Source organism: Babylonia areolata, chromosome 12 (assembly GCF_041734735.1).
Source record: "Babylonia areolata isolate BAREFJ2019XMU chromosome 12, ASM4173473v1, whole genome shotgun sequence".
NCBI lineage: Eukaryota > Metazoa > Mollusca > Gastropoda > Neogastropoda > Buccinidae > Babylonia > Babylonia areolata.
The window spans coordinates 8,795,717-8,813,216 of NC_134887.1; the positions used below are offsets into that span (position 1 = coordinate 8,795,717).

General features: G+C 46.5%; 1 protein-coding gene and 4 non-coding genes across 11 annotated transcripts in view; 4 read left to right on the forward strand and 1 right to left on the reverse strand.

Moving 5' to 3' along the window:
• The window catches only part of LOC143288374 (sodium-dependent serotonin transporter-like), a 140,502-nt gene that overhangs the window by 83,616 nt on the left and 39,386 nt on the right, over positions 1-17,500 (forward strand). The window lies entirely within an intron of this gene.
• Trnaf-gaa (transfer RNA phenylalanine (anticodon GAA)) lies at positions 63-135 on the reverse strand. Its single transcript has one exon. It is a non-coding gene; the product is annotated as a tRNA-Phe (tRNA).
• Trnaf-gaa (transfer RNA phenylalanine (anticodon GAA)) lies at positions 7,563-7,635 on the forward strand. The gene has a single exon. It is a non-coding gene; the product is annotated as a tRNA-Phe (tRNA).
• Trnaf-gaa (transfer RNA phenylalanine (anticodon GAA)) lies at positions 8,930-9,002 on the forward strand. The gene has a single exon. It is a non-coding gene; the product is annotated as a tRNA-Phe (tRNA).
• Positions 11,036-11,108, forward strand: Trnaf-gaa (transfer RNA phenylalanine (anticodon GAA)). The gene has a single exon. It is a non-coding gene; the product is annotated as a tRNA-Phe (tRNA).

The following is a 17,500-nucleotide window of genomic DNA, read 5'->3' on the forward strand; positions in this document are numbered from 1 at the left end:
AGAAAAAAGAAGGGGGGGGGGGGGGGAAGAAAAAAAGATGTCAACCGCCGGACAGTGTTCCGTGCCGGAACCCGGGATTGAACCAGGGACCTTTAGATCTTCAGTCTAACGCTCTCCCAACTGAGCTATTCCGGCTGACGTTCGAACCCCGTGAAATAATCTTCATCCGCTGTGGCGCAGTGCACGGAATGAGGTCAGGGGAGAGACGGTTTTTTTGTTTGTTGTCTGACTTTGGTAAACCTGGGGGGGGGGGGGGGGGGGGGGGGATGGGGTTGATGTAGGAAAACAACGCTGAAGCATAGAAACAATAAGCATTTTAAGTGACAGCAGCCATGCGCTCAGCTGGCAAATCATTACTGAATCTTACCTGTTGTTGGCGAACGCTTCTGTGTCCCAAAATGTAGAACAAACAGAACCAAATGCAGCTTTATTCCAACCTCAGTTCAGCTATTAAACAGTTGTAATTGATAATCAGATTTGTGGTTAAAAAAAAAACCCAAACAAATTAAATGTATGCCATAGTGTGTGTATGTGGAATGTGACAAATCCAAGTATTGTTTAATTGCATTGTTATTATATGTCTTTTGTCTACTTTTAGTATGCTATGTGTCAGGTCAGGTCATTAGATCTGCTACTGGTAACCTGTAATCCAGTACAACCTGTTCAGGGTCGGGTTGCCGACGACTAAACCGGCACTCCCACCACTCCCTTCTGGGACTGGTGAGGCGGGTGGCTAGACACCCTTATGGAGATCCATAAAAGGGCGTCGGCTCAGGAGAGCCACCGACGGCCATCTAGCTCCACCGTGCTGTGTGCATGCCACACGCAGTTGGCCCCCGGGGTGTGTCTACCCATGCATGCGAAGTCTGGATCCGGCAGAATCTGCGGAAGAAACCTATCGGTTCAACGGAGAGGAAGGCGGTTACAGCAACGCACTGTGGAGTGCAGAGAGCAAGATGAGACACCGAAAGGATATCTTGGTCATCCACTGCATCCGTGCTCATCCTCCAGTCGTCTCGACTTAGTCTTGCCACTGGAAATTGGTGGACCCGGACGAGAGAGTGAGGTCGACGTTGCGCAACTCCTCTTCACTTTAAACAAACTCATCGCGCAAGTCATCAGTCATCCAAAATGACCTTTCATCCTTCATCATTTCATCACCCCCAAGTCCTGTGGCGACAGGCGAGCGACGAAACGACAGGTGTGGGTACACTGGCAGTCGCAGCCGCAGACCTGCACGCAGGCGGCTCAGGCCATAGGGTCGTTCTTCGTCGACAGGAGCAGCGATGGAGCTCGGCAGCCGTCTGAGCGTCTGAGCAGCCCTCTTTAGGAATGCACTGCTCACCTCCCTAGCATGAGGAAGGGGCTAGAAAAGGTGCCCTAAAAATTGCCTGCTCCATATCACCCTGGCCAGCATACCGCGGCTGGCGGGGACCCTACATCAGCGGTCGAAACAAAGAGAAAGAAAAGAAAAAAACAAGGATCGTTCCTCTCACCATTGGTGCTTGGAACATAAGGACTCTCCTGGACAGAGATAACGCAGACAGACCCCAAAGGAGAACAGCACTAGTTGCATCCGAACTCGCCAGATACAATATCGACATCGCAGCCTTGAGTGAGACTCGGCTTGCAGGCGAAGGCGAGCTCTGTGAACGGGGATCTGGTTACACCTTCTTCTGGAGTGGACGAGGAAGCAAAGAGCGACGTGAGGCTGGTGTTGGTTTTGCAGTAAAAACAGCACTTGTCAGCAAGCTAGCTGGAATCCCAAAGGGAGTCAACGATAGGCTTATGACCATGAAACTCCCACTGGCATCTGGCCAGAAGCACCTCACCATTGTCAGTGCCTACGCCCCAACCATGACCAACCCGGATGAAGTGAAGGCGAAGTTCTACGAGGACCTTCACTCTGTCATTGCTGCCATCCCTAAAGCAGACAAGCTCATCATTCTTGGGGACTTCAATGCTAGAGTTGGCTCTGACTACATCTCCTGGGATGGAGTGATTGGAAAGCACGGTGTGGGCCACTGCAACCCAAATGGATTGCTTTTGCTTCAGACATGTGCAGAGCACGAACTGCTGATAACCAACACAGTTTTCTGCCTCCCTACCCGTAACAGGACGTCATGGATGCACCCTCGCTCAAAGCATTGGCATCTCATCGATTATGTCATCGTCAGGAAAAGGGATAGGCAAGATGTACGTGTAACAAAGACCATGTGCGGCGCCGAGTGTTGGACAGACCATCGCCTTGTAGTCTCGAAGCTGAATATTCGAATCCAGCCAAAGAGACGCCCCCAAGGCCAGAAGGCTCCAAAACGGCTCAACATCGCTAAGCTGAAAAACATCACCATCAAACAGTCCTTTGTGGAGCTGCTGGAAGATCGTCTGGAATCCGCCTCTCTGAACAACCAGAATGTGGAGTCTGACTGGAGGACCCTGCGTGAGCTGATCTATAGTACAGCTTCAGAGACCCTGGGACCCATGATCAGAAAGCACAAAGACTGGTTTGATGAAAACTGTGATGAAATCAAGCAGCTTCTGGATGAGAAACGCCGTCTGCATCAAGCCCACCTGAGCAACCCAAAGTCCACATCAAAAAAGGATGCGTACAATGCCATCCGCAGGACTGTTCAGCAAAAGTTACGCCAGATGCAGGATAAGTGGCTGAGTGACAAAGCTGATGAGATCCAGGGATATGCTGACAGGCACGATATGAAGAGGTTCTATGATGCCTTAAAAGAAGTCTACGGCCCCACATCCTCAGGATCATCCCCCCTCCTCAGTGCAGATGGGAATACCTTGATCACCGAGAAGGAGAACATTCTCGAACGATGGGCTGAGCACTTCAACAGTGTCTTAAATCGCCCTTCCTCCATAAATGATGAAGCCATAGACCGTCTCCCACAAGTCCCCACCAACGAAGCACTGGACGATCCGCCAACACTTCTTGAGACCCAGAAAGCAATCCGTCTGCTATCCAGTGGCAAAGCACCTGGCTCAGACTCCATACCAGCAGAGGTCTACAAGGATGGAGGCACTGTGCTGACTGAGAAGCTTCATCAGCTGTACTCACTCATGTGGAAAGAAGAGACGATCCCCCAGGATTTCAAAGATGCATCTATCATTCACTTGTACAAGCGAAAGGGGAACCGGCAAGCCTGTGATAACCATCGGGGCATTTCCCTGCTCTCCATCGCAGGCAAGATACTTGCCAGGATCCTACTAAACCGCCTCACAGCACACCTTGACCAAGGTCATTTGCCTGAGAGCCAATGTGGATTCCGGAAAGAGCGCGGAACCACCGACATGGTGTTTGCTGCAAGGCAGCTGCAAGAGAAATGTCAGGAGCAAAATGCTGATCTGTTCTCCACCTATGTCGACCTCACTAAGGCCTTTGACACCGTGAGTAGAGAGGGACTGTGGAAGATCATGGCCAAGTACGGATGCCCTCGGAAATTTATTTCCTTGGTCAGCCAATTCCATGAAGGCATGCAGGCTCGAGTCCAGGACAATGGTGAAACATCTGCTCCTTTTCCTGTCACAAATGGTGTCAAGCAAGGCTGCGTCCTGGCTCCAACGCTGTTCAGCCTCATGTTCTCTGCAATGCTTACTGATGCCTTCAGAGATGGCGATGTTGGAATTGGCCTAAAGTACCGAACAGATGGCAAGCTGTTTAACCTCAGAAGGCTTCAAGCAAAAACGAAGGTCATGACAGACATCATCAGAGACTTTTTGTTTGCTGATGACTGTGCCCTCAACGCTGGATCTGAAGCTGACATGCAACTCAGCGTCAACAAGTTTGCCACTGCCAGCAGGAACTTCGGCCTTACCATCAGCACGAGGAAAACTGAAGTTCTCCATCAGCCAGCCCCAGGGAAACCCTACGTTGAGCCCAACATCACAGTCAACGGTCAGAGACTCAGTGCGGTGGAGCGGTTCACATACCTTGGCAGCACACTGTCACGAAATGCGACCATCGACGATGAAGTGAATGTCAGGATTGCAAGAGCAAGTGCAACTTTTGGCAGACTCAATGCAAATGTCTGGAACAGAAGAGGCATTAGTCTTGAGACCAAGCTAAAGGTCTACAGAGCAGTAGTTCTCCCCACACTACTGTACGGCTGCGAAACTTGGACAGTGTACCAACGACATGCCAAGAAGCTGAACCACTTCCACACAACATGCCTCAGGAAGCTACTGAACATCAAGTGGCAAGACAGGACCCCAGACACAGAGGTGCTCGCAAAAGCCACCCTTCCCAGCATCTTCACCATCCTGATGCAGTCCCAGCTTCGCTGGGCTGGACACGTGGCGCGCATGCCAGACCATCGGCTGCCCAAAAGGCTCTTCTATGGCGAGCTGCAACAAGGGAAGAGATCACACGGAGGTCAGAAGAAGCGCTTCAGAGATACTCTGAAGGTCTCTCTGAAAGCGTTTGATATCAACCCTGACTCCTGGGAGGAATCTGCAGTGGACCGTAACAAATGGCGCGCTGCTGTGCACAAAGGCGCCAAGTTGTGCGAGGCCAACAGGACTGCTGCAGCTGTTCAGAAGAGGCAGGCCAGAAAGTCACGGGCAAACAAGCTCCCTGACAATGATATGCCTGTCTTTGTCTGCCCCAACTGTCAGCGAACATTTCGTGCGCAGATTGGACTATTCAGCCATCTGCGCACTCACAGATAGACTCATGAGCATCCTTCCCCCCACCCCACCACCACCCTCCCCCCATCCCCCATCTGGATGACAACGATGGTCATCATCGATCTCGATGGACACACCACCACCAGTATGCTATTTCATGCCTATTTCATTCATATCTTTTAACTGATATTGTATTGCACATGTATGGCTGCGATGATGAATGTATGATCTACTCTGTTACCTTTTAAAGGTTTCTGTTGTGTCGATGTTGTCTACTGTGAGTATTCACTGTCCGCATGGGTTGCCATCTAAACATTTTATGTCTTTTATGTATACATGTTGAACGACTGTGATTTCCGTGTGTTGTTTATGTGTTTTACACCACAGATGAATTTCACTTGTTGAGATGATAACGGGTATTTTGTAATCTGTAATCTGTGACAAGCACTGAACACTATCACTACTGAAAAAGAAGAGAGAAATAATAACGGCGGTATGTATGTGACGTGACAACAGGAAGAGGAGATGAGAACCAGCACAGACAAACAAGTACACAGATAGAGAAAGGACAGGGCGGAGTGTGTGCATGCGTGTGTGTAGTGTGTGTGTGTGTGTGCGTATGTGTGTATATGTGTGTGTATGTGTGTGTGCACGCGCGGCGTGTGTGTGTGTGTGTGTGTGTGCATGTGTGTGTTTGTGAAAGTGCATGCGTGTGTGTGTGTATGTGTGCGTGCGTGCGTGCTTGTGCGCGCACGCGTTGTGTGTGTGTGTGTGCGTGCGTGCATGTGCGCTCGTTGTGTATGTGTGTGTGTGCGCACGCGTTGCATGTGTGTGTGTGCGCATGCGTGCGTCCGTGTGTGCGCACGCATGTTGTGTGTGTCTGTGTGTGTGTGTGTACACCGTGCGCACGAGCGCGTGTGTGTGTATGCGCCCGATCGCGCGCGTGTGTGTGTCTGTGTGCATATGCATGTGAGTGTGTTGCAGAGACAATTACTTCTAAGTGGGTTTTTAAGTATTTTTTTTAAATATTTTTTTAAAATTCATTCTGTTCCCAAACACAGCCGTCAGGTGTTTCCGTTTGCTGTCTGTCATCTTGGCTCTGAGAAGTGTTGCATTTAATTTCCAAACCAGGACAGGTCGTTCCACAGACCTCAGCACCATCCCTGAGGAGCACACTGTGCGTGGGAACTGGCCACTGAGCTGAAAAGGAGGGATCGAGTGGCAGCCTGCGGGTGTTATTTAATATAAACAGACTGCCGCGCGCGCCGCGCCGTCAGCCCAGGTTCTCCATCTAAGAGATGAACTGCGACAATAGGTAAGGGAAAGAGCATTTTGGTTAAAAAAAAAAAAAAAAGGAAAAAAAAAAAAAAGAAAAAAAGAAGAAAAAAAGTGGAAAACAAAAGCAAAACAAGAGAGGCAAGGCCTTCAAGACTCACTTAAAAAAGTGATACACTTAAAAAAAGCTTTTTATGTATTGAGTATAATTTCAAAATGTAATGTTTAAGATGAGTAAGATCAGTTTAAAGCAAATTAACTCCCCTAGCATTAATTACAGAGTAATTTCCCTTTTTTTCTATCTGCACCAAAACGTTTGCAAAATAAATAAAACTTCCATGCTTAGCAAAAGAAGTTCCTGTTTGAACCAAAAAAAAAAAAATGATAATAATGACTGCTCTTGTTGTTGGGTCAGAATATCAGATCAAAGTGCCAAGTTTAGAGAATACAAAAAAATATAAATATAACAGTAAATGCAGTTTGCATATAATTAGGCTTCATTTTTTTGTTGTTTTTTTTGTGCCCATCCAGAGGTGCAGTATTGTTTAAACAAGATGACTGGAAAGAACTGAATTTTTCCTATTTTTATGCCTAATTTGGTGTCAACTGACAAAGTATTTGCAGAGAAAATGTCAATGTTAAAGTTTACCACGGACACACAGACACAGACACACACACACACACACAACCGAACACCGGTTTAAAACATAGACTCACTTTGTTTACACATGTGAGTCAATAAACTATCTTTTACTTTTGACATCTCTCACTCCGTCTCTCTCTCTTTAGCGCCCTCCCCCCCCTCACACTCTCTCTCTCTCTCCCTTTCTTAGTCTTGACCGTGATAACAATAATGATAACGACTAATGATAGTAATAATTATAATATTGATGATGTCAATAATAATATCAATTGATGATGATACTAATAATAACAATAATAATTTGTATTTTTATTTCTTTTTATCACAACAGATTTCTCTGTGTGAAATTCGGGCTGCTCTCCCGTGGGGGAGCGCGTCGCTAAACAACAGCGCCCCCTCCCCCCGCTTTATTTGTTTTTCCTATCGAAGTGAAGTGATGGCCTAGAGGTAACGCGTCCGCCAAGGAAGCGAGAGAGAATCTGAGCGTGCTGGTTTGAATCACGGCTCAGCCGCCAGTATTTTCTCCCCCTACACTAGACCTTGCGTGGTGGTCTGAACGCTAGTCATTCGGATGAGACGATAAACCGAGATTCCGTGTGCAGCATGTACTTAGCGCACAGAAAAGAACCCACGGCAACGAAAGGGTTGTTCCTGGCAAAATTCTGTAGAAAAATCCACTTCGATAGGAAAAAGAAACAAAACTGCACGCAGGAAAACATTTTTTTTTTTTTAAATGGGTGGCGCTGTAGCGACGTGCTCTCCCTGGGTAGAGCAGCTCGAATTTCACACAGAGAAATATGTTGTGATAAAAGGAAATACAAATACAAATTATCATTATCATCTTTATTCATTTTTGCTTTTTATTGGTTTCCGAAAGAACGACAACTTAAAAAAAAAAGAAAAAAAAAGGCAGAAATAATCTCTTTTCTGTCCCCTGACCTCATTCCGTGCACTGCGGCGTCATCGTTGTGAATGAAGATTAATTCAGGTGATTCAGACGTCAGCCGGAATAGCTCAGTTGGGAGAGCGTTAGACTGAAGATCTAAAGGTCCCTGGTTCAATCCCGGGTTCCGGCACGGAACACTGTCCGGCGGTTGACATCATTTTTTTTCTCTCCCCCTTCAAAGTTGTTTGTGTGGTCGTAGGGGTGTGTGTGTGTTGCTTATGTGTAAAACTTGGAATTAGGGACTGAGGGAGTATGGAAGAATGTGTGTGTGTGTGTGTTCTTTCTTTAATTCAACATCTTTTCACTTTGAGTGATATCAGACGTGTCATGTGTGTGTGTGTGCGTGCGTGCGTGCTTGCGCGCGCGCGCGCGCGCGCGCGTGTGTGTGTGTGTGTGTGATGTGGGGCAACTTACACAACGCAGTAGTGAGACGGGTACTTTCTGCAGAGGTATCTTGGGATCAGTGAGCAACGTACGTCGATCTTTTGATGAGTAATGTCAATAATAATGACAACAAAGAATTTATACATGGTGCACTGAGAAACGAATCAAAGTGCTAGCACACCAAGCTCTTACACACACACACACACACACACACACACACGCACACACACACAATTCTGAAACAATCAACGGAAGACAAAACTTTATATATGTATATAGATGTCTGGGGAAACTATAAATGCATAGAGAACGGGGTGGGGGGTTGCAGTATGGAGCAATGAATTTAGAAAAAGGTAGGACTTCAGTAAGGCCTGACTTGATATTTGAGAGCTGAGTGCAGGGATTTATATATTCATTTATGAAGTAAAAATAAAATATATATTTAACCATTTTAGTCATCGTTATCATGATCACTACGGAGTGATAGCCTAGAAGTAACGCGTCCACCTAGGAAGCGAGAAAATCTGAGCGCGGGGGTTTGAAACACGCTCAGCCGCCGATATTTTCTCCCCCTCCACTAGACCTTGAGTAGTGGTCTGGACACTAGTCATTCGGATGAGAAGATAAACCGAGATCCCGTGTGCTAGCATGCATTTGGCGCACGTAAAAGAACCCACGGCAACGAAAGGGTTGTTCCCGGCAAAATTTTGTAGAAAAATCCACTTCAATAAGAAAAGCAAATAAAACTGCACACAGGAAAAAATACAAAAAAATGGGTGGCGCTGTCAGTGTAGCGATGCACTCTCCTTGGGGAGAGCAGCCTGAATTTCTCACAGAGAAATCTGTTGTGATAAAAAGAAATACAAATACAAAAACAAATTATCATCTTTATTATCATCATTATTCATTTGTGCTTTTTATTGGTTTACGAAAGAACGACAAAAAAAAAAGAGGCAAAATAATCTCTTTTCTCTCCCCTGACCTCATTCCGTGCACTGCGCCATAGCGGATGAAGATTAATTCACGGGCTTCGGACGTCAGCCGGAATAGCTCAGTTGGGAGAGCGTTAGACTGAAGATCTAAAGGTCCCTGGTTCAATCCCGGGTTCCGGCACGGAACACTGTCCGGCGGTTGACATCTTTTTTTTCTTTTTATTATTATTATTATTATTAGATATATTATTTCTCTTTCAATCTAACCTGTTTCTCTGCGTGGTAGGCCAGGTGTGTGGATTCCTTACGGGTACAGCTTGTCATGAGGGAGGGAGGAGGTGGGGAAGAAGAGGGAGGGTGTATTCAACTGAGTGAACTGAACAGAAATAAACCTCGGTCATCTGAAAGAGTTCATTCTGCAGGGGGAATGTTCTGATGAGCAAAGTCACCTGATCTCTTATTAAATGAAGCTTGATAATAATTGTATTTGTATTTCTTTTATCACAACAGATTTATCTGTGTGAAATTCAGGCTGCTCTCCCCAGGGAGAGCGCGTCGCTACACTACAGCGCCAATCATTTTTTTGTATTTTTTCCTGCGTGCAGTTTTATTTGTTTTTTCTATTGAAGTGGATTTTTCTACAGAATTTTGCCAGGAACAACCCTTTTGTTGCCGTGGGTCGGTCTTTTACGTGCGCTAAGTGCATGCTGCACACGGGACCTCGTTTATCGTCTCTTTCGAATGACTAGCGTCCAGACCACCACTCAAGGTCTAGTGGAGGGGGAGAAAATATCGGCGGCTGAGCCGTGATTCTAACCAGCGCGCTCAGATTCTCTCACTTCCTAGGCGGACGCATTACCTCTAGGCCATCACTCCAATAATGATAATAATAATAATGATAATAATAATAATAGTGATAATGATAATAATGACAGTGAAAAAGAAGAACAATAACAAAAACAACAACAATAAATGTAATGATAATGATCATCATTATCAGAATAGTCATAATAAGCAGGATCACGATAATATATTTTAAAAAAGCTCTAAATTTGTGCAGCAACAAATCAGATTGTTAAAAACTCAAAATCTTGTGTAGCAACAAATCAGAATGTTTATATAGCTCTAAATCTTGTAGGAACAAATCAGAATGTTTATATAGCTCGAAATCTTGTAGCAACAAATCAGATTGTTTATATAGCTCTAAATCTTGTGCAGCAACAAATCAGATTGTTTATATAGCTCTAAAGCTTGTAGCAACAAATCAGATTGTTTATATAGCTCTAAAGCTTGTAGCAACAAATCAGATTGTTTATATAGCTCTAAAGCTTGTAGCAACAAATCAGATTGTTTATATAGCTCTAAATCTTGTGCAGCAACAAATCAGATTGTATATATAGCTCGAAAACTTGTGCAGAAACAAATCAGATTGTTTATATAGCTGTAAATCTTGTGCAGAAACAAATGAGTCACAGCTCTTTCACACCAATCTTCAACGCACTTGCATAACTCTGAAACACAGGGCTGCACAACGAAACGTATGAATGCAAGCCGCAGACAGAAAGGCTATACAAATGATATATAGAGACTGAAAAGTGGGAATCGGATTCGGAAAGGGTGGGTTTTTAGGCCAGATTTGTAGAAAGCTGGGTGCTGGGTTTGTTTATGAAGTGACCAAATATATATCGATATAACTGTTAGTCATCATCATCATCATCGCTATCAGTAGTATCATCATCATCATCATCATCATCATCACCGCAATCACCATACAACCACCACAATTATTATTATTATTACTATTATTATCATTGCAAGTGTTAGCATCAGTTTCCACGAACACACACACACACACACACACACACATATATATATATATATATATAATCTAAAATAAATATTAAAAAATGTTGAAAAACAACACCTATTTTATTAAGACAAAAAAATAAAATCAATTTTCGCTGCCACCCGGCTGCTTGGTCACAGACTACACTGATAACAGATGACGTAATGCTATTTTTAACGTCATCTTTCTGACCTTACATGACATCTTCTACTACGTAAAGTTATGTTCTAAATGTTTATATATATATATATGAAATAAAGGAAGACAACTTATGAAAATGAAAAAGAATCAACTTTTTCTCTCCCCTGGCCTAAGTCAGTGCACAGCGCCATAGCGGATGAAGATTAATTCACGTGAAACAGACGTCAGCCGGAATAGCTCAGTTGGGAGAGCGTTAGACTGAAGATCTAAAGGTCCCTGGTTCAATCCCGGGTTCCGGCACGGAACACTGTCCGGCGGTTGACATTATCCTTTTTTTTTCTCTCTCTCTCTCTCTTAACCCCCCCCCAACTAAACCCGTTTGTGTGAGAAGTACGTTGTGTGTGTTCTTTTTGGTTAAACTTGGAGAGAGAGAAAGGGGGGGGGGGGGGGGGGGGGGGGGGGGGGGGGGGGGCATTAATGTCTTTAGTCATTCGGATGAGACGATAAACCGAGGCCCCTGTGCAGCATGCACTTAGCGCACGTAAAAGAACCCACGGCAAGAAAAGGGTTGTTTCCTGGCAAAATTCTGTCGAAAAATTCACTTTGATAGGAAAAAAAAAAAAAAAAAACTGCATGCAGGGAAAAAAAAGAAGGAAAAAAAGGGGGTGTCGCTGTAGTTTAGCGATGCGCTCTCCTTGGGGAGAGCAGCCCGAATTTCACACAGAGAAAACTGTTCTGATAAAAAGAAATACAAATGCAAATAGATTTCAGGAAGCTCGTGACGGGTACATTCTGCAAAGGAATCTTCTGATGAGCAAATTAAGTCACCAGATCTCCAAAATTAACCAGTTATTTTTTTTATCTTTTATTTATTTATTTATTTATTTTTTTAATGAAAACAAACAAGTTCGTCATCCGGGTTGGCGTATGGGACTATACTGAGTCGATCCTTCTAATTTGATGTCTTCAGTGGTTATTTGTGTTGGTTGCTGTTCGTTTATGTCAATGCTGATTGCGCACTTGCTCTCTGAAAATCAACAAACAAAACAAAACACACGCGCGCACACACACGCACACACACACACACACGACAGACGCACACACACACACACGACAGACGCACACACACACACACACACGACACGCGCGCGCGCACACACACACACACACACACACACACACACATTTGACTGCCGTGCCAGCTATGATAGGGACAACTCTGGAGGGACAACGTGACCCGATTCAGCCATAACGTGTGATATCAAAGTGACCCGTGTTTTAACCCACCTTGACCACCGCTGCCAACGAGAATGCTGCTAGGCACAGTTGATATCTCAAACTAGATAACACTGGCCATAGACACGAGAATTCCCAGAGATTGATTAGTGTCTGTATGCACTGTCGGCTGAGTTTACAGATCAGGATGACAGACAGTCGCCGATCTCTTTGTAGCCATGATTGGGGATTGCATTACTTTTTGACTCACTTGTGTATGTTTTAAACCCAGTGTTCGGTTGTCTGTGTGTGTCTGTGTGTCCATGGTAAACTTTAACATTGACATTTTCTCTGCAACTACTTTGTCATTTGACACCAAATTAGGCATAAAAATAGGAAAAATTCAGTTCTTTCCATTCATCTTGTTTAAAACAATATTGCACCTCTGGGATGGGCACAAAAAAATAATAAATGATGCCTAATTATATGCAAACTGCATTTACTGTTATATTTATATTTTTGTATTCTCTAAACTTGGCACTTTGATCTGATATTCTGACCCAACAGCTAGAGCAGTCATTTTATTCATTTTTTGTTCAAACAGGAACTTCTTTTGCTAAGCATGGAAGTTTTATTTATTTTGCAAACGTTTTGGTGCAGATAGTTAAAAAGGGAAATTACTCTGTAATGCTAGGGGAGTTAATTTGCTTTAAACTGATCTTTCCTCATCTTAAACATTACATTTGAAATTATACTCAATACATAAAAAGCTTGGATTTTTTTTTAAAGTGTATCACAAGTGAGTCTTGAAGGCCTTGCCTCTCTTGTTTTGGGATGTATTGCTCAGCCGGCGCCATCCATCACGCCGTGGAAACGTACACAAAGTGAACACCGCTTGCGTTTTAATTAAACTGATGCCACGGTCAGGTCAGCGGCATAGCCCTTGCTACTGGTACCATGTAACCCAATACTACCTGCCGCATGTGAAGTCTCCCAGCGACGGACCAGGCGGAGGAGGAAACCTTTCCCAACGGCTGTGAAGGCGGAAGAGGACGACCAAAGGGCAGGGGGAGCTCTTATCCTTGGCTGGAAGTCCTCCTAGGAGTCGGAAGTCCGAAGAAAAAACCTGCACCTGCCGAGGCCGTCCTACACGTGGCAGTATCTGCACCTGTTGGAATGTGAGCGCCGGTAGGCGAGAGAGTGGGGAAGGGACTGCACAACTCCCCCCCCCCCCCCCCCCCCCCCCCCAAAAAAAAAAAAAAAAAAAAGTCAGTGCTGGTCAGACAATGAGGACACACACTGACAGATATGCCTGCCTGCCTACTCATCCGTCGGTCCGACGGGAGACTCCATCAATGCCACGGTGATCTCGTTTCATAATATTTCGTTCCACGTTTCGTTCGTTCGTTCAGTGTTCAACAGTGGAGGGGTTAAACCTGCTGAAGATATATAGGAGAAGAGGGGAGTGGTGGTGGTGGTAGGGAGCGAGTTCTTCATTTCGCTGCTGTCAGCGTACTTGATGTGTTCCATCTGTTTGCTCAGACCATGTAAAAAAGAAATATGTTTTGAGTTTTGATAAATTCCTGCCAGTTAAGAGGGGACAAGGTGGGGTGGGGAGTTGCACATTCACGTATTGTAAACACACACATACACGTACGAACGCGCGCGCTGCGCGCACACACACACTACACAAACACATACAAGGTAGAAGACACGCCAATCATACGAGAGAGAGGGGGGGGGGGGGGGGGGGGGGGGGGAGGGGGGGGAGAGAGAGAATGACAGACTCTGTTTTCGAATGATAAAACCATCTCTGAGCACTTGAAGAGCAATTTGAAATATGCATGTCATCGCCCCCTTTTTCTTATCTAAATCCAAACTCATGAAACAAATGCGGGCGAAAGTCACTTAGACGTTAGTAAAACAAATATGCGTAAACACACACGCACACACACACCACACACACACACACATACACACCCACACACACAACACAGGAGTGAAGAAAAAGACAGAGAGGTCCCCCCCGCCCCCCACCCCCCACACGCAGACAGAACATGGTTGTTAGCGGAGGTGGAGGGAGGGAGGGCGAAGGGGGGGGGGGGAGTGGGAGCGGGGTGGATGATACTGGCAACAGGCGTGAAACATTCGATCGAGGGTTCGAAACAATAACAGCAGCACCCCCTCCCCTCCCAACCCCCACCCCCCTCCACACACCCACACGCCCCTACCCACCACAGTGATGACGCCATACATTGCCTGGTCCAGTTAAGGATGGGGTGGATGGATGGAGGGGTGAAAGATGAACGAATGAATAAGCGAATAAATCTGGGTGCGAATCAAGCCACTGACATTTGTATTGTATTGTAGTGTATTGTCACAACAGATTTCTCTGTATGAATTTCTGGCTGCTCTCCCCGGGGAGAGCGCGTCGCTACTACACTAAGAGCATCACCCATTTTTTGTTGTTGTTTTTTTTCTGCTTGCAGTTTTATTTGTTTTCCTATTGATGTAGGTTTTTCCTACAGAACTTTGCCAGGGACAGCCCTTTTGTTGCCGTGGGTTCTTTAACGAGCGCAAACTGCATGCTGACAACGGGACCTAAGTTTATCGTGTCACCCGAATGACGGGCGACCACTGAGACCACCACTCAAGGTCTAGTGGAGGGGGAGAAAATACTAGCGGCTGTGGGATTCGAACCAGTACCCTCAGATTCTCTCGCCTCCTAGGCGGCGGACGCGTAACCGTAACCACCAGACCAACACACCACTGAAGTGAACGAGATGTAGAGGCAATGAAATCCGAGGAATCCAAACCAGTCTGTCTGTCCGTGGCCCGACCTGAAGTAGGGGTTACATTTTTCAGACCTCCGGCGGCTTCGGATGACGGTATTAGTGCATCGTGAGAGCTTGGGTTTCTTCGCGTCCTCCTAGCTGGCGTCGCCGGAATCGATAGCATTAACCCTCCCCCCATGTGAAAAAATGCCCTGGATGGACGATTCTCATTCTGTGTCTGTCTGTCTGTCTGTTTCTCTCTCTCTCTCTCTCTCTCTCTCTCTCTCTCTCTCTCTCTCTCTCTCTCTCTCTCTCTCTCTCTCTCTCTCTCTGTGTGTTTTCCCCTCTGTCTCGATTTGAACTGTGATTGATTCTTCAGGCATAAAGAGGAATACAGTATCTGATAGAAATATCTTTTTAGAAAGGGTAAGTTGAACCACCACCTCCACCAACACTCCAAAAAGAAGAAGAAAAAGAAAAAAAGTAATCAACACAGCAGCATCGACACCACCGCCACCGCCACCACCAGTAATAACAAAAGCATATCAATTGACCTAACTGACTCTTTGTGTCAAACGCTTAGGAGATGTTGAAAGACAGAAGGGACGTCACCGTATTCCGTATTCTGCGTGCCCCCGGGAGACGGTTGCAGCGCCAGTTGGGACCGCTGCTCACAGAAACGAGGGCTGAGCTCTTTCCGTGGGCGGTCCGCGAAGAAACGTCATCCAGGGACGTCAGTGTGTTTGGCACCACAGCTAAACGATCATTGTCAGTGGGCGAAAGGGGGTGAGGGGGGGGAGGGGCGAGGGAGAGAGGGGTGATCGAATTAGTGATGGTGCCTTGCATAATCATAATCTGCTGTACTGCCGAACTACTGTCGAGCAGGACTTGAAAATGATAAAAACTGTCCTGCTGTCCTCATTACAAGTTGAATGGTGACATTTTCAAGCTAAACGCTGCTTAAACGGACTGTTGGACATCACACAAGTGACCCAGTAGCGCCGGGCCAGCCGGCGCAGGCTCTGCTCTGGCGTGTGGCCTCAGGGCGACTTCACCTCTTAGCTTTTATCATCTGATTCATCTCGGAAATGTGCTTTTTTCTTATTTATATAACACACTGGATGTTTTTTGTTTTGTTTTTTGTGGGGTTGTGTGTGTGTTGGCAGAGAGCTGTTGAAATGTTTTTTTAAGGCATGGGTTTTTTGTTTTTTTTTTTCTTTTTTTTCTTTTTTTCTCCGTATTCAAGTTTCAACTGGATGATGTGAGGCTCTTTAAGCAGCATTGTACTGGATATTGCGCCATAGAAAAAAATGATGTATTATTAATTATTATCATTACCTCGACAGCTCCTCGTGGTCTGCTGGTCTTACTGGGACAGAGTCTGACTATAGGGAAGGACGGGGGTGGGGGGAGGGGGGAACTTGGGGGGGGGGGGGGGGGGGCAGGGAAGAGAGGTGCCAGTGAGCGAAAACGAAAAAACAACAACAAACCAACAAAAAAAAAACAAAAAAAAAAGGAAGAAAAAGAAATATGTGACTTCACTTTTTTTTTTTTTTTTTTTTTTTTTTCTCCAAACACAAGTTGAATGTTGTCCGAGTCTGCAATAGTGGAAGGGGGTGTTGGGGGTGGCGATGGCAAACGAATTACAGTAATACTTTAAACCTTTTTTTTGTTGTTGTTGTTGTTGTTGTTGAAAAGGTCAGATTTCTAGGAGTGATGCGTTGGCGTTTGGAGGGGGTGTGGGGGTGGTATGAACCTTTAAAAAAAAAAAAACAACAACAAAAAACGCTGCTCTCCGAAACATTATCCAAAGTGACTTTTCTCCTGTTTTTCTTTCTTTCTTTCTTTCTTTCTTTCTTTCTTTCTTTAAGTGCGGCACTGTGGCATGGCATTCCAAATGTGAAAACTTTATATCCTTGATACCTCCATCCCCTTCGCTCCTTCCTCCTCCTCCTCCTCCAACCACAAGTTCACAACCCTTCAAACTCCTCCCCCCTCCTTCGCCCCCGTCCCCGACCCCCTACCTCCACGCCCCACCCCACCAACAGTGATCCCCCTCCCTCTATACCCGCCCCCCCCCCCCCCATCCTTCAAGCCAACACGTTGATACACCACCCGCCCCGCCCCTCCTACCACCCCCTACCACCACCACGCTCCCCCACCCCTCCTACCACCCCTACCACCACCAACGCTCCCCTCCACCCCTCCTACCACCCCCTACTACCACCACCACGCTCCCCCACCCCTCCTACCACCACCCCTTCCACCACCACCACGCTCCCCACCCCTCCTACCACCACCCCTACCACCACCACCACGCTCCCCCACCCCTCCTACCACCCCCTACCACCACCACCACGCTCCCCCCACCCCTCCTACCACCACCCCTACCACCACCACACACGCTCCCCCACCCCTCCTACCACCCCCTACCACCACCACCACGCTCCCCCACCCCTCCTACCACTCCCTACTACCACTACCACGCTCCCCCACCCCTCCTACCACCCCCCCTACCACCACCTCCACGCTCCCCCACCCCCTACTACCACCCCCCCCTACTACCACCCCCCCTACCACCACCACCACGCTCCCCCACCCCTCCTATCACCCCCCTACCACCACCACGCTCCCCCACCCCTCCTACCACCACCCCTACCACCACCACCACGCTCCCCCACCCCTTCTATCACCCCCCTACCA